Raw genomic sequence first — 19385 nt, 5'->3', positions numbered from 1 at the left:
TACCTATCATAATACCTACAAGAAACAGATTTCTTTGTTGCCTTTTTACAGGTACGCTCGTACGTCAATTTGGAAGTTATGTTTTTTATTTTTTAATATTGGTCGCATTAATCAGGAGAGTGTTTTCGTGTTGCTGAACATGTCTGGACAAAACGAAATAAAAGTAAAATCTCTGTCAAAGTGACAATTATGTAACCGAAACAGTATTGGAAATAAAATGCCATTCCATTATTCAAATTAAGTTGAGTAATAAAACAGATGAAATAAAAATATGACAAAAGTAATATCTCGTGTTCATGTCAGAAACGTCACGACAACCTTCAGGTTTCATTTTCGAAACATAACAGAGCTAACAATGACGCATATATCAGAATATTGTCCTGAAAACTTTCCGCCCGGATTTTAAATGAAAAACAAATCAAAAATTCAAATTATAATGATTTATATCTGTAGTACGGTTTTAACGTTTGAATCTCCAAACTATATGAAAAAAGAAAATTCATTAAATCAAATCCAAGATCTGCTATTCCATGGTAAACCTATTCCATGGTAAACGTATGTCGGCATTTATGTTTTGAATGTACGTTTATCAAACAAAATACTAAGTTCTTGTTTGGAATGTTGTTACTAACTTACTTACTCACTATGAAATTTGTTTTGTAAACAAAGGTTTCATGTTTCTTAAATATTTTCGCATGTTATCAAATATCATGCATATTCTCATTTAAAAACAAGTTTATGACGATACAAAGTAATATTTCATAAACAAAATGAAATATATCGCCTCTTGGGGGTATTTGCATAATAAACCATGCAATATTTCACAGAGATAAATGGATAATAATAAGTTATATTTTTCTATGGAAAAGATATAAGGAAGTGTTCAAATTGCATGCAGATATTTTCTTTAGATTTAAAAAAAAATCTACTATTTTGGCGACACCTGCCTTTATTTTGGCGCAAACTTTTTATGAACTTTGAAATTAATACAACTAAAAGTACAAGACGTAGTTCTTAACCACATTCAAGCGAGATTCATCTCTCGTCTGACTTAAACAAATCTTACAGGAAACGTAAAATCTTCCCCTTGGGAGTCTAAGATTTTTATTTTTCGCACAGGCATCAGTGTAATTTTTTATTCTCTTGACTTGCCAGAAATCTCTGCTTCGGTACTTACAAAACTTGTAAGCTAATTTTTAAAATCCTATTGATTCGGACGCACTGATTTTTTTCTCATTTTATTCTGATGTCGTTAAAAATGAATGCATTCCACTGCATTCCAGTATTAGCCTTTATATGGTTCTGTTGCTCGCAATGATTTTTGAAAAAAAACCTACTGTGCGAATTTGAGATCATCATTTGTACTACACAACAATGAAGCCATATAGATATGAACAGGTATATATTTGAACAGGAATGCGATTTATTGTTATGTCTAGTGTCAGTTCTTATTGCGTAGACTTATTTTGAAAATACAAGCATTTCTGTGTAGTAATTTATATAAAAAGGATAACAATAATCCACCAAATTACCATGCAATCATCAACTCCTCCAACAAAGTGATAAAACAAAGACGAAAAATTTTTGAAACAAGCTTAAACATGATGACCAATAACTTGAACAGAAAATTCATAGACAGTAGCTTTGTATTATCTGATGAATTAAGCTTTTTTCAACTAATTTTTATAGTCTTTTTTTCTTATTTTAAGCGGTTACCCCACCACTGTTCTAGGATAGGGGAGGATTAAGTGCTTACAAACACGTTTAACCACTCTACATTCTTTATGTATAAAAAAGAAGATGTGGTATGATTGCCAATGAAAAAACTGTCCACAAGAGACCAAAATGACACAGATATTAAAACCTATAGGTCACCGTACGACCTTCAACAATGAGCAAAGCCCATACCGCATATTCAGCTATAAAAGGCCCCTTTATATGTGCCTGTCCTAATTAGGTCAAGAGGCTGTAGTTCAGTGGTTATCGTTGGGACATGTCTGTCATATTTGTTATGAATAGAATTGTCGGGGCCTTTTATATCCGATACATTATGGGTTTTGCCATATAGTTGCCTATAATTGCTTATATTCACTTTATTAACACTTTGGTGGATAGTTGTCTCATTAGCAATCATACGTATCCCTATTATTATAGTATGTGCGAGATGCTAGTACGATTTTAAAAGTCACTAAAAAGAAAACCTGCAGAAAAAAACTGTTAAGCTCCAGGGCCGTAATTGCCTATGAGGCAGGGGCCTCCCCTGAATTTTCTACACCAAATTTATTTATTTTTTTGAAGTAATAAAATGAAATATTGACAATATGTACACGAAGAACTTGAATTTATATTATAAACAACACAAGTTTACAGTTTTAACAGTGTTATCATGATACGTGACATATCTGACATTTTCCAGATTTTTTACCGAAAGTGAACCGTTTTAGTATTTTATTTTTCGTGTGGCCGTCCGTCTGTTATTCAGTATTCGAACGAGAACACATATGAAACGTTGTAGTTATATACATGTCTGTTCAGCTTTCAACAATATTAAAATTCAAGGTCCTCGACAAAAAAAAATATCTTGCTTTCTATGATCTTGCTTTATTTGTTTTTTAACTTACCAGTTTGATTTCTAACAAAAATATCTTTAAATACAGATAATAATTGTTTGTAAAAAAAATTGCTTCAAGGATCCAGCAATACTGATGTTTCTTAAAGTAAGGAAATCGAAGGAAAACGGGTGATTTTTAGCCATATTGAGAACAAAATCCGCGGTCACAATGTATTTTATGTTAATAATTATAGGTCAAAGTACGGCCTTCAAGACGGAGCCTTGGCTTACCCCGAACAGCAATCTCAGTTTGTTTTTGCATAAAAATTGCTTCCAGGTTCAAGCAATACTGATGTTTCTTAAAGTTAGTAAATCGAAGGAAAACGGGTCATTTTTAGCCATTTTACTGCGAGAAAAAAATCTCTAAGGTGCATCAATCACGGTCCCAAACCCCTGCCTCCCCTGAATTCGAACCCTAGTTACGACCCAGAGCTCACTACATGTAGTTAGAATCTCACGTCTGATGCCAGTGGCGGATCCAGAAATTTTCATAAGTGGGGGCCCACTGACTGACCTAAGAGGGGGCCCGCTCCAGTCACGCTTCAGTGATTCTCTATATAAGCAACCAATTTTTTTCCCAAAAAGGGGGGGCCCGGGCCCCCGGGCCCCCCCTTAAATCCGCCTATGGATGCCATTTGCTGCTGAATGGCAAAATAATGATCAACGTGTTTACATATATGTGATGATTCAATTATATTTACGACGAATTATCATGTTTAAAGTAAAAATATAAGCATTTCTAACACAGACAAAAATTTGGATTACATAAACTAATGAAGATCATCGCAAATCTTTAAAACTTCATAAAAAAAAACAAATGATTTAAACAAAATCAATTTACAATACAAGGAAACTTAAGAATGTGACAAAAGTCTTTCAGCAATTACATTAAAACAGAATTTATATGGAATAAAAATTAATAATTTAAAGCCTATAAATTATGTTCTATACAGAGAATTCAGTTACCACAACATTTATTTTATTAACATAACCTGCATTTTTTTTATTGCATCTTTTTCTATTTGTTTATTTTCCACCGTCAACCAAGGTAAATATAAAAGAAAATACACACAGAAAAATCGAAAGTAATAATTCTCTGATAACCAATGTTATTCATGAGGTCTATAAAGAACGTGACCTTTCCAAAGTCATTACCGCATCTAGTTATACTATCTGAAATCAATGCACAGGTAATTAATTTTATAGTAAACACTATAGACACGACACGTTGAACTTAAAACACAAATAACTTCAGACTAAGATGAAACATTAGGGAACAATTACTATAAAATTTGTAGTGATTTATAACACAGTGTAGACACCGTGGTCATGATCTTGAAGCTTGTCTATTTTTCAAAATGTATTTGATTGCAAAATTGAAAAAAAATAGTGCTTACTGTTAAATTTTTAAACGTTTTTTTTTTTTGTTCAAGAACGGTGAAATATACTAGTCAACAAAAGAAACGATACACGACTTTGAAATAAAATTTATCAAAAAGTGTTACATATAAAACAAAATGATATACACTATTTTAAAAAGCTTTCATTTGCAATGTATGCACATGTGATAATGAAAATCAAAACTTTTCGGAAAGTATCTAAATTCCGTGTAAACGATCATAGGGTGTAATTTAGTTTTGCGGAAAGTTGAATAAAAAATCGACACATAATTTTCTAAGTACTAAATAAAATTTCAAATTTGTTTAAAAATATTCAATATGCTAATCAAGTTATGTTCATGTTGTAACTAATGGGTTGAAATATTGTTTTTTTTAAATTTTTGGGAAAAAAAGTGTTTTTTGAAATCTCAAAAATTGCAAAAAAAATTTTTTGTATTTTCGTCTCAAATCAATGCTTTAGATATGAAAACAACACACAGTAAATTTGGAACCTTTCGGATTAGTTTTAAGATTGTTACCGCTTTTTGAATATCACTTTACACATACTGTCTATGGTAAATCAGTTGATAATGTATACATTTTAACGATTTCTCGTGGGGCCGAACTTTGCTTAACTAATAAACGAAGAAACTGTATGATTTTTAAAAACAAATTGATGGCAAACACTGTCTTTACCTTTAAATGAGAGGTTGGCATCATTAGTTGGAACTTCTGTTTTTAAAATTGTCGTTTTATGTAAATTTTGTAAAAAAAAAAAAAAATCGCGAAAAAACGTCACAAAAGCAAAAAAATATTTTTTTTTTAAACGTGTTTTATATTTCCATAATGATTAAGTATTACTTCCTTCAATATTGTTCCAATGAACGGAAAACTTTATCTGTAATTTGAAAAAAGTCTTGTATCGTTTCTTTTGTTGACTAGTATATATATTGAAAATGTTGATACTTATCATAATGTTGAACGATTTGTCAGATATGATTGTTTTTATAATTCAATAACTTTTATTGACTGCTGCTCTTGGTACAATTTGAATTCATTGGTGATCCGATACCAGATCTTTCACAGTGCGATTGCGAAACTCAAACCAAGTTATTAACATGTATTCTTTCCCGAAAATTTGTCTCGATATATCGAAAACTGACCGTGGTTAAGTTTGAGACTCGTTACAAAGAAATAAATGTGTTTTTACCGTGTTCTACATATGGTTTAGCTAGGAACCTAAATTATCTTTATCTGATCTCAATATTACCTAGAGTACCATATATAGACTGATTAAAGAATACCAATCTCACATCAAATCGTTGTTTGATTACTGTTGAGGGAATAATTCCATTAAAGTAGAGCAGAATTACGTAGACACGCCACTGGCTTAGTTTGTTTTTACCACACATATATCAAAGCCCACGAATTTAGGATGCGTCATTCTCGAGAGGCAAATAATTGAGGTAGCACAAATCTAAGTCGAGTGATAAAGGTATAGCAATTTCGTTAAGAAAAGAAAAACATTGAACCTTGTCTGCAGTGGCACATTACATCGGATATAACATAAAAGGTATCATATTATACTAAATACGGGTATTAATTTGTTATACTATAATATTCGAATTCTGAATAAGTATTTCTCAACAGATGTGATCTGAAACAAGTACTTGAAATCCGAATGTATCATAATTCGTAGAGCAGTAATTTACATCTGTTAAGGTATTGGGAAACCATCTCAAATATAATATATGATCCAAAATAATGAATAAGATAAAGACATATATAGTAATCTGAACTATCATCTGAATGTAGCCATGGACGTCTTCTTCTCTGTGTAGGATGTTTAAATACACAACCATGTCCGATCACAATGAGGTCTTTTGATCTGACGATTCATGAATTTGACAAATGTAAGGCTCTCTATATGTCGAAGAACACATGCAATAACTGTTAATGAGTCAGTAAATGATCTTCAGCAAGAAATGTTTACCTATCTAACATGCCCTCTTTTTCCAGTAACCACCCAAATGCCCAGCCCTTCCTCTCGTTCGACAAACTCTATCAACATTAACGGACTTGATTTTATCCCTTCTAAACATGCTTCAAGTGCTTGAAAATGAACATTATTAAATGGTCAATACAGTAAAATCTTACCAGCAAAAACATTGATTGTCTGTCTAGTGATTGAATATTTATAGATTATCGTTGATTTGAAAAATTATCACAAAAAAAGATAACAGGAAAAATGCACAAAATAGCGATAACTATCATTATTAAAAAAATCCAAAAACACAGGATTTTTCAATATGTAATAGATACATCGTTTGTTATTTCTGTGACAAACCAGGTGCTCCGCAGGGCGCAGCTTTATACGACACCAGTAATTGAACCCTGAACTGTTGGGGCAAATTTGGTCACAATATTCAATCTTGATACTGTTTAATAATTTGGATTGTGATCAAATTTTTGACATAATATAGGTTTTTGTCACAAAATGAATGTGGTCAAAGATCTAAATAATCTATTGCACAATACTCTTTTTTTTTTTTACAAACTAAATATCACTAAAATAGATTTTTTAATCAAAACCAAAAAATATACAGATCTTTAGATTAATATAACAAAGAAGTGTGTAAAGTTTTAAGCAATAATCATAAATTGTTTTTGAGATACGGTGTGACACATGTAAAAAAAAAACTCCCCCCTTTTTACAAAATACTCAATAACTCAAAAATAAAACTTTGAATTATCACCAAAAAGTATACAGATCTACAGATTAATGTAACAAAGAAGTGTGTATAATTTTAAGCAATAATCATAAAATGTTTTTTAGTTACGGCGCGACATGTAAATCTCCCCCTTTTTTACATAATACTCAATAACTCAAAAATGAAATTTTGAATCATCACCAAAAAGTATACAGATCTTAAGATTAATATAACTAAGAAGTGTGTAAAGTTTTAAGCAATAATCAAAAATCTTTTTTGAGATACAGTGCGACATGTGAAAAAAACACACCCCTGTTTTAGTTACAAAGTGCCGTAACTCAAAAAGTTTTAATCCTATTTTCACCAAAAATTATACAGATTATTTGACCATCATAAGAAACAACTATAACAAGTTTCATGAAATTTGGATAAGTTGTTCTCAAGTTACGGTGCGACATGTTTACGCCGGACAAACAGACGGACAGACGGACGGACAAACGGACAGACAGACGGACGGACGGAAGGACGGAGGACATTTGTTTACCATAATACGTCCAGTCAAAATTAAAATAAAAATTTTGACGGGTGTATAAAAATGCTTGTTTTGGCCTCTTTTTGGCCCATATTTCCTAAACTTTGACCCCATAACCCCTTAAATGATTCCAAACCTTCTACTTGTGGTTTTAAACATTGCAGTATAATTTCAGAGCAATTGAAATATTTGTGCACAAGTTATTATCCTGAAACTAGAAAAAAATGCTTGTTTTGGGCCCCTTTTGAGCCCTAAATTCCTAAACGTTTGGGCCCATCACCCCCAAAAACAATCCCAACCTTCCTTTTGTGGTATTGAACCTTCTGAAAAAAAAAATCATAAAGATCTATTTACTCAAACTAAAGTTATTATTCGGAAACCAATGTGTCTTCGGACGACGACGACGCAGACGACGCAAACGACGACATCATATCATTATACGATCCCAATTTTTTGGGGGGGTCGTATAAAAAAGCAAGGAAAGTGACATAGGTAAATAATGTACTTCTTTGTCTGCTTAATTTTCTTGGCAAGATTTAAGATATAAGCAACGTCCATATACATGGTTTGATACCATTGAAAGACAACTGAAACAATAGAAATGGCGTTTAGAGAAAGGAGTATGATCTTTCATGTGTTAAAAAACGATGGGTCTGACCTGTATCACGTAGGGAATTCCAATCAACTTGTATCATCATGTGCATACATGATTAAAAACAGATTTTGCTTTGTTCTTTTCAAGATGAAAGATTTTATAACACTCCACGTAAAAAGCTAACAAAAAATCAATGTAATTTTAGCAGAAATATCTGAACATTTAATCTTAGCATACTTTCCCTGAAATCATATCAGTGTTGCAAGATCTTCGTATTATCAATTATACTGCACTCGTTCTATTTGAGCAGTCAAAATGCGTTGACTGTATATTTCTATGTCATGTACAGTCACTGACCCGATATCACTTTTCCTCATGAATATTTAAATAGAAATTGCCGAAATAATATTGAATTATTCATACGACCTCTTCAACCTGTTCTTGTTTCAAATGCATACAACGATGCGTGGAACGACTCAATATGGTTTCTTTTGCAATCATTGGAAAAACATATTTAATTTGTTAATATTTTTTGTTTGCAACCTATAAATCATTGTTTTTTTGCTTATGGTTGATATTTAAGTCCATACTCAAACGATTTCGTTCACCATCGAGTGTTGGTTTCAACAGGTAAATGTAAATTTCCTTGTGTAGTATATTTCTCCGCGAGCATGATGTGAGGCTTTTTAAAAGGTATTTTCCCCAATATTTAAATCAAATAAATAACCTTAACGCATTAAACAACAATTGAAAATGTTTTTTTAGATTGCAGTATAAAGACAATAATATCGCATTGACTTGACATATCAACGATATAAGAATTCGGCCCGAAACGGGGAAAAAGCTCGGCACAGCCTCGCATTTCCCTGTTTCTAAGCCTAATCCTTATATCGTTGATATGTCAAGTCAAAGCACTATTATTGTCTATTTATGACTCTATACTATACGAATGTATGGTATGAAAAACTGAAACGGCCTCCATTGTTTAACATAGATATACCGTGCACTGTAAATTGCCAATTACAAGCAATCAAGTCACACGGTAATGTCGCTCTCTATTCACTTATTAACTGACGTTTATAGAATGTATCTTTTCGTGAACAAAGCGTGCACTAAACGTTATTGAACAATTAATAAGCCGATATTAAAACAAATCAATACAAAGAAGCGATCGTTTTATTAGCCAGCTAATAATTAAGTTGTAATATGTTTTCTAGATAGGACTATTTGTGCATCAACTGTGAGCAATAATTGTTGAAGATAACATTAATTTTGGAATACAAATCCTTATTGGCTAGTCAATAGACTTCATATTACATTTTACATGGGATTATTGAAAGTTTGAATTCATTTATTGCTATACAGATATGGCTGTTACAAGGATATTCACCTCGCTTTATGAATATAGAAATCTCGTTTTTAATAAACAAATAGGATTTTGTATGTTTTTTCATTCCTAACATACATGTAGGACAGTAAATCCTTGTATAGTACCTATTTTACTGGCAGTTTCACTGGTATCATTGTAAAAATTATCCCGACATTTTTACATTGATTTTTCAATGTTATGCAAACTTTCTTGATTCCGTATATTAGATTATTAAAGGTTTGTCTGGTAGTTACGAAGATCAAAACATGAATGGCATACGAGATGATTTAGTTTAGCGGGGAAATGAGGGGACTCGTCCTGTCATATCTACACATATCTTGATCTGAGGTGTGGGCTTTGCTAATTATCAAAGACTGTACGGTGACATATAACTGCTTAATTCAACGTCATATTGGTCTTTGTAGTCGTCTTTTCGGCAATCATACCACATTTTCTTTTTTTATACTGGAAGATCGCATGGTAACTTCGTTTAATATTTTTTTTATTGCCGATATATAGAAAGAAGTGAAAACATCTATTCAAACGCAGATTAATCATGCAGTCCTCTCTTAACTTTATTTACATAATATACCACATGACAACAAGGACTTTGTTTTCTTTGGATTTAAAATCTAATGAGTCTTTTCTACCAGTTATCGATAATTCTTTGGTCAAGGTTTATCACAAGGTTCCTGATATCAAGGTAAATCACAGGTAGTGTTTCTGAAGTCATTCTGAAGTCATTGTTAATTACAAGGTTCCTTATATCTAGGTAAATCACAGGTAGTGCTTCTGCAGTTATTCTGAAGTCATTGTTAATCACAAGGTTCTTTATATCTAGGTAAATCACAGGTAATACTTCTGAAGTCATTGTTAATCACAAGGTTCTTTATATCTAGGTAAATCACAGGTAGTGCTTCTGAAGTCATTGTTAAGTACAAGATTACTGTTGATAGGTATATATGTAACCTTTCCCAGACACAATATTCTTAGAAGGAAACTTTATTTCAATTAGGGTTCATCATTGTTTAAAATCACTCATGAATGGCAGTCGCATGCTTAGAGGAGCAGCAGTATATATCAAACATAGACCTATGATATTGAAAATACGGGTTTGATCTAACCATGACCTCCAGCACTCTAAGCGAGCACACTGACATGAAATCCTACGACAAATAGAGTAAACACAATAGCTGCTTATCATAACAATTCTCCTGCATGCAAATATTGTGTGTATAGTAAATCAAAACAAAGAATCAGTAAAACAAATACTATAAGTGCCATTGAAGAGAAACAAAACACTAGATTATTCTGACTTTACATATTAAATAGATTTGTTTCTGCTTGAAGAAAAATAGTAATTTGCAACGCAAATAGTCAAATAGAATAATAATCCAATGTTTTTTTTATATCAAATAAACGGATATTAAACAGATAGCAAAAACGAAAGAGAAAAAAGAAAATAATCTATTGAAACAGCATTATACTATCTAAATATGTAGAATAACATATATATATTCGCCTGTTAAAAAAAGGAATATGAAAATTACATGCGTCATAGCCGACGATTAAACAAGAGACTATAATGGTTTACCGATTTTGAACCTTTTTAAACATACAAACCAAATAACGAATTACTTTAAATTCCAAAACACGAGTTGCGTGCACGAAAATAATACCATATTTTTGTAAGCTACGGTCTCATAGGGATTTAACAAACATCACTTTTATTTACAATATTTCAAAGAAAAAAATGTTTTATTACTTAAAAACACATTGCCAGTAAAAGCTAAGCGACAATATTATTACACGAAGGTGGTTTTTATGACATGCATTCGTGATAGAGAGATATTGTATTAAAGTCATAATGTGCGGGGGTTCTTGAAGACACAAACCATAAAAATGAAAATCCTCCCAAAAATGACCAAAAATCAAACATTCTTCAACAACACTTTTTGAATTATATTTTCTCTTGTCAGCAACAAAAGGTATGGTTAACGGATAGTTATATCCGAAATTTCAAAGTATAGGTAAACACGCAATCAAAAACATTTTGCTCGTCGAAATACAGACATCGCAACGTTCAAAAGGGGAAAAAGAACGGTCAAAAGGGGAAAAAGAAAGAAAGATGAAGATTAATGCCCGCGTCACACTGTCCCGATTTTTATATACGATGGACACCCGAATGCGAAAATTGTATGTTCGTACGAAGTTGGTCCCGATCTCGTTAAAATACCAAAAAGTGACCGAAGCAAGTACGATGAATAACGAAGTCTATACGATGGTGCCGAAATTATATACGATAGCAAAAGATGGACATACGAAGGTTAACCGAAGACGGGTATTTAAGCTTCATATCTCAGCCGAAGCCTACACGATGGACCACGAAGGCTACACGATGAATTACGAAGGCTACACGATGGATTACGATGATGGCGCGATGGCCATACGATGTCTAAAAGACGTCGTGTACAGCTTACGATGCATTTAAATTATATGCCGAAGGCATCATGCGTTTTAAATTGTTTGATCAATATTGAATATATATTATATTGTACATTTCATTTCTGGTTTAATCATAAGACGGAAGACCGTTGGCTTGAAGGGTAAAACTTGACTCTGAGTCTCTGCATATAATGCCATCTGTACAAGTCTGCCATACATGGCGGGAAATCGATCTTTTTGTCTAATTCTTATAAAACTTAGTTTATCATCCCCTCGCCTACTACATGTAAGTTTCGTGTAGATGAAATTGTTATGGACACTCTAGAACCAAAATGCTCAAAACTTGGTATGGGGTTACTCGTTAAGAATATCTTAAGCGCTATTGACTTTAAAATTCAAAGGTCAAGGTCACAGTGGCAGTTGTAATACAAGGCAGTACCACCCTTGTGGACACTCTAAAACCACTATGCTTAAAAAGATTTTAACCACATTTGGTATATTGTTCCTCCTTGTAATAATCTGACGTTTTTTACGTTGAAGGCCGAAGGTCAAGGTCATGCAGATGGACTTGTTTTTTCTCCTTCAAATAGCATAATACACAAGCAATTGGTTGCTCATTTTTTTACCTGCTGGTTCTAAAGACAATATTAAAGGTATTTCAAGTTACTGAATGTTTTGGTCGATTTCTAAAAAAATAGTTTATGTATCAAATATGCATATTCAATTTACCATTTTTTGCATGTGTCATATACAAATATATAGTGTCCATATTTGTCTCCAATATCTTACATACGAGGGGATGCCACGCTCGGCATTGCCTTGTTTGAACTGTAAAATGTGTGCACTAGTCTAAATAATCACCCATAATTATGCCCATGTTTACTGATCTATATTAAAGGTAAGGTAATGAGTTCGTTGATCCCTTTTATTCAAAAAGAGCTCTTTTCAGGAGAATATCATAATAATATAGACAAAAGGAAGGATGTGGGGAAAGCAACAAATGCGGCAAAATATGAAATATAGAAAAGAAAATGGTTATGGAGTAAACATTCGTGTGACAACAACTCAGACGATACATAAAAAATCAGAATAATGAAGAAAAAGTTGGTTTCCCTATATAGGTGTACCTGCAGTGTTGGTATACGAGGCGCGTTTATGATTTTCATTATGTTACTTGATATAAAAAATTGACACAAAATAATATTTTACTTGTAAAAGTAAATCCTGAGTCTGTAATAGCTGCTCTTCTTGTTCCATTTGAATTAATAGAAACAACGCTGTCGCCTTTCTTGTTCTCATAGAATCATATGAAATGAGCTCCATGTTTTGTGAACGTCTTTCTTAACTGTCGTATTACACTGACCAGTGCATATCGTGCATGCCACTTTAAATGTATTTTAGCGCGAATATTAACTTACATTAAGCTGGATTTATTGCCGTCGTAGTTCCATCTTGTCGCCTTCGTACTTTTATTCGATGACAACACGACTGGATTACGAGGTCTTCACGAAGTCGTGTTGCCATCGTAAGACCTTCGGGTAGCTTCGTGATTCATTCGTGTAGACATCGTAATGTCAAAGCTGCCCGATGGAAACGATGGAAACACGAATACAATACGATGTTCAAAGATGCATTCCCGGTGACATTACGATGGTGAGGATGGTGATACGAGCTCAATACGAACCCTCAACATCGGACGCACCTTCGGGGATTTTTTAACATGTTAAAAAATTTAGAACCCTTCCCGAAGTTGTCCCCGAAGGCTAGAAAAAGTGGCCGATGGTTAAAGATGGTTAAAGATGGCACTACGAATTGCCCGATCTGGATACGATCAGTCCCGATTTTGAAAATTTCCATAATCGTGTTCCCATCGGAGTAAAAATCGGGACAGTGTGACGCGGGCATAAACAAAACACAGACAGAAGACAAAAGATCACGCATCATGGCTGCCACCTTAGTTACTTATATACTCATGTTATACTCATATGCTCTGAAACGGCGTGCAGTTTCTACTCACTTGTCATGTATGAACCCCGTACTATGTTTGATTTGATAAAAAGCACGAAAGGACAAATTTGTAGTTTTGAATTTTGTACATATACATGTACATGTATAAGTGAAATCTCTATTTAACAAAATAGCGAGATTGGTAATATAATTAGTCAATTATTTCCAATAAGAAATGAAACTGACGTCACACTGTCAACGTATATTTGTTCTGCCTAACAGAAGTTTCAATGGAAACTTTGTTATCAACATTGTCATAATATCTATTCCAGTTGGAACAAATATTCTATACCATTTATTTCGTTAGTAACAAATACTGTAATATTTATTCCTGTGGAAATAATATTCCAGAATATATTTTCCTTTTGGAACTTATATTATAAAGGAACTTCTATTCCGTGACAACACCAACTAAAATAAGTTTAAAGGACAATGGATTGACTTTTTTGCAATTAACAAACACCTACATGTACATATATCAAAAGCAGAATCTCTACTTATTAATATAGAGATATTAATAATAAGTAGTTGAACCAAAAATACAAATACTATTTTCACACTAGCACGAATAACACAAAACCCAATGCATACGCAAATTTGTTTACAGTGTCCATCAAAACTGACCAACATCAATAAATTACAAAGGATATAAGCCAGTGTTATTTTTAACGAATGATTTAGCATACAGATTGAACCTTTATGGCACTAATGGTTGCATAGTTGCCATATTTGCTGTCCGAAACTCCTCGTTATTATTCATTAATGATCACAAAAGATCAATAGTGTAATCTCCTGTCTTAATAGAAATTAATGATTTCCCCCTTATTATTGAGTTATATGAAATTAGAACACAATATTGCATAACCTTTAACCCATATTTGCCAAAAATGAATTTCTTATTATATTGATGCGGAATCGTATCTTATGCATTACTGCACCATCTCTGTCCTCATACTGCATATATCTCAAGCAATAGATGGAATACTGCAATGATGTCAAAACACATTTGTTCTTTGGGGATTTTTATTTTTTATAACCTTTTTACAAATGAAACAGGACGCAAAACATTATACCTTTTGATTTTACGCAATTTTAAACATATAGATGTACTGAATTACAGTACCAAAAAAGTTTTGTAAAAGTTTGGTTGTACACCGTGTACTTTTCATTATAACTTGGACGTTCTGTGTGCGACTTCAATAATTCAATAATACTGAAAAGTGCAGATGTGAAAGATAGTGGATCTTTATCTTTTTATTTATTTTTTGTAGGATAAACTGGCCATGTCTGTTGTGTTCTAAGTTGTAATATTCATTTCAACAGAATTTGAAATTGATGTGTTAGTCTGGATGTGTAGTGATTCCATTTCAGTTCTAGGATAAAGTTTTTCATTTTAAGCCATTGTTACGGATAAGTGATGTCCCAACAATATATATTAAAGTGCCAGAATCTGTTTTAGTATACTAGTATATGTATTTACTGTATTTTGATATCTGTTTTGTCTGTCTGCTATAACTGGAATTCCATACTTTTAAATAATTACTTGTGTGATGTCAAACACTATTTCAACGCGCCTCCCCAAAACAAAATTGAAAAACAAATACTAGAGGCTTTACTTGTTTTTAATTGCCTGGTAATTAAAACATAAACGTACGAATCTATTAAAAAGGAGGGACGAAAGATACCAGAGGGACAGTTAAACTCATAAATCGAAAATAAACTGACAAAGCAATGGCTAAAAATGAAAAAGACAAACAGACAAACAATAATACACATGACACAACATAGAAAACTAAAGAATAAGCAACACGAACCCCACCAAAAACTTGTGGTGATCTCATTTCACATAGTTTGCATGGCCATTTTGTTTCATTATTGACAATTTCGGTTGGATTAGTCTCTATTATTACATATACGTTATCAAGATCTCTTTAATATTCAAGTAATTTCATTAGTATAATTGGCGAAGGATATCAAATACAAACGTATATCTGCCGATTCATAAAAGAGGGAAGAAAGATACCAAAGGGACAGTCAACTCATAAATCGAAAATAAACTGACAACGCCATGGCTATAGACCTTTACGGAGACGACAATTGGAAATAAGAAGAAAAAGCCGATTGAAATCAAAATAAGTTACTCATTTTAACCATGTCATAAATAATTCAGTTTGATAGATTTAAAATGCGAATTGCGCAATAGGTGTCATTAGTGAAGCAGGAACATATTTTTCCTTCATATAGTTTTCTTTTCATTATTTTATTTAAGGGATGACTGTAATATTTTTTCTGTCTATGAAGAAATAACATACAAATTTGGTGCACACTGAATAACGCGCGTAGCGGATTATTTAACAGTGTGCACCACATTTTTTATGTTATTCCGAATAGACAAAAGAAATATTACAGTCATTTCTTATAATTTAATTCTAAATTCCATTTTAAACCGTAGAAAAACATGAAAAAAACGTTGATGACGTCACGGTCACATGACTAAATTATGTCTATGGGCTGATAACAAAATAACGTCAGCCAATCAGGGGACGCGTTACATCCATAATTAAATTATTTTGTTTTATAATATTATCTGTTTTCAGCTTGTGGAGTTTGATAGCTACCTTGGCATTTTTTCGGTCTATTAAGACAAGAGGAAAGAAGAAACGAGCACTCCAAACAATTGAATTAAAACTAGAAGTTTGACAACTATTGCTTTTAAGATAAATAAACCCATCAAATATTTTATGTAGGGATGTTTACCTAAAAAATAATAGTTATCTGTTTCCTCACAATACCACTTTATATTATTTTGCAGAGCGTTTTTGGACAACATATGTAATTTATTTGCAGTGTTATTTTACAGTCATGCTATTTAAGGAGTATAATTGCAATGACTTTATAAACATATGCGATATGGGTGACTGACCATATAAAGACATGTTAGTGTCGTAAACAATATGTTTCCGTTGATATTTATTTATATCTTTGCGAATGCGAAGTAAATAAATTTCGTGAAATTTTTGAAATCCCATGCTCCATGTCCTAATTCACGATTGTCATCCAACCGTGACGTACACTTTGTTTTGAGCATGATAGTATAAACAGGATACCAATGTATTCTGTTTGGCAAAACATTGTTTGAATTCGGCATGAAATATGATACACAATATGTAGTATATGTATGTGATACTTCAAATATGAAATAATTTCAAATATGTATAAACAAGATGTAATTGGTAAAATAAAACTTACAGAAGAAACTAAATTATTCAAATTAACTTATTTCAGATAATTTTTTAAATGTTTCAGTGGCTGTACATGTTATAAAGCATAAAATAATTTATACTTCAATAGATGCATTTTAAAGTTATTATTAAGAATCTCAGTGGAGTGCCCTTTTAGCCATGCTATACTCAATGCAAATTATCGATACAGATATGCATGTTTGTGGTATAATGTTGATTTTTAAATATTTTTCAGGGTTCGTCTTTCAAGGTTGTTTGCCTGTGCATCTGCTTTGAAGTGTGCAGATACGTAAATCATGTAACTTTGTAAACTATCATTAATGTGATTGTTTTAGGATAGTAGTGTCCGGATGATAGTTTATTGATTAAACAGATGCTATCCTTCTGTTTTCTGTCTTTGCTGTTACCCGAGTCTCAGGACAGAGTTCACTCTCAACTACAAAGCTGTCAAATTTCATAGTATTTAATGATATTACTTGTCTCTTCCAATATCAGATCTTTACGTGTGCGAAAGTTCAAAAGTTCATTTGAGGCTCTGTGGTATGCCATTGACTATTTATAACGCGAACTTTTATATAATGAATACTTGGTATCATTTGTTTTTTTTCCAATCAAATAAATATAATGGGTAAAAAAAAACCCAAATTTTCTCTAATCTCCCCTCCAAAGTATATATAATTCCTCATCTCATTCTCCACATAACTATTAATCAATAAGAATAGTTAGAAACGTGTTACTTTATATATAATGAAACATCTGATTTGAATTTTTTTTCTACTTTCCGTATTTTTGTCATTAATATGATAATTTCATTACTAATAGTTTTTTAACAGCTAGAGATTAATTTGTGAACTTTCAGTGACCGAAGATAATTTCCAGAAGATCCCGCTGCAAAACCTTTGAACTGTTAAATGGTAAAAAATACATAACTTTTTGTATACCGAACAACCATCCGACAAACATAAACACATGAATTACTAATCATAAAATAAAATACTTATATTTATAAACTTAATTTCAAAGAAGGATTCACCATCTCAGCAGGTTATCTTGATCTGTGAGAGATGCTAGGGAAATATTATTTATATAAACAATGATTTGCTGTTTGCATTTGTCTTCAAGCATGCATACTTAGCTTTTGCAGGGTTAAACAGTCGTAAATTATCAGTGCCAAGAAACAGTAAACGCTTATAAATCTTCATCAACACGCTTAGTGTTAAATAGACAAAAAGACATTCAGAATAAATCTCGACATAAACAATTATAATACAGATCTATTTTTAAGTAGTGTATAAAATTATGAACGTGACGATTCCCATTTTCTTAAGAAGTGGTAAGGAAATCAATTTCTAAAAAATGGAAATTTCTTTAAAAACTTCATGAAACGGAAATTTTGTCAAAACATCAGTTTCATTATGTATTTATATACAAATACTTATAACTACTTGTAGAGCTACGCGAATAGTCATAGTTGTTATCATAATTTTTTCAGAAGGATTGTTTTCCTTTCAAAAACACATAATATAATTATAAAACTAAAAGTAATATATCAATAAATGGAAAAGCATCAAAGAGGAATTGAACATTTCATAGATCCCACTCCCTTGTTATTTCTTCCCAAAGCCCATACCCCCAGATCCCACCTTGTTTTACCTTCAACATTTCACATCCCATCTCCTCCCAAAGGTATATCAACATTAGCTACTTCATGAGCCTCAAAATATAAACCCTTTAGAATTATGAGTATACATATCAACCCAACTTTCTCAGAGAAAAGGAATTATATTGGTAGACTTATATATGTAAAGTATAAATTCAGTACTGCTTTGTAGCATTTAAATAATGTTTTGATGTCTCCCTAATAAACCATGTGTGATTGATTCCTCGGAGAAAGAGAGTTGAACCTTAAATTCTTAAAATGCAATTCATTGAATATTGAGAAATATTCTTTTTTTTTTCAATCAGACTTCTTAAACTCATCGTGTCATTTATATGCAAAGGTTCTGTATAAAATCAGTATCAGAAACTTTAGAACTTACATTGATTGAATTAACAATCTAGTCAAATTGAAAATAAACACGCAATGTACTATAGGATAGACATATCCCTTGAGACAAGCGAAGGAAATAAACCGTATAATCTGATACTGGATACAAAATGTCTTTCCTAGATAATAATAGATAAAATATACACAATTTAAGAACATTGACTTATTTTCTTCTTTTTTTCTCTTTCCTTACATTGGAAGAATAAATCACTACAGATACTATTTTTTTAATTATCCATGATACTTTGTAAGACCTTTTAAAATCTACCCGACTGCAACTGTTAATCAAAGTCCTTTGCTTGTATGGAAATGGATATCGCTATGGTGAAACCATGCATGTATTGCTTAAAAATCGTTCCAGCATACGCCTCATCAAATATATACATACATAAATGGTTTCATTACCAAATATATATAAATCCGTTAATTTATTGATTAGCCAATCCA

At 32.1% G+C, this 19385-nt stretch overlaps 1 protein-coding gene across 1 annotated transcript in view; it reads right to left on the bottom strand.

Moving 5' to 3' along the window:
- LOC143085077 (metabotropic glutamate receptor 6-like) overlaps positions 1 to 19385 on the bottom strand; it is a 65526-nt gene that overhangs the window by 44711 nt on the left and 1430 nt on the right. The window lies entirely within an intron of this gene.

Source organism: Mytilus galloprovincialis, chromosome 1 (genome assembly GCF_965363235.1).
Source record: "Mytilus galloprovincialis chromosome 1, xbMytGall1.hap1.1, whole genome shotgun sequence".
NCBI lineage: Eukaryota > Metazoa > Mollusca > Bivalvia > Mytilida > Mytilidae > Mytilus > Mytilus galloprovincialis.
This window is presented reverse-complemented; position numbering and strand designations above follow the sequence as displayed.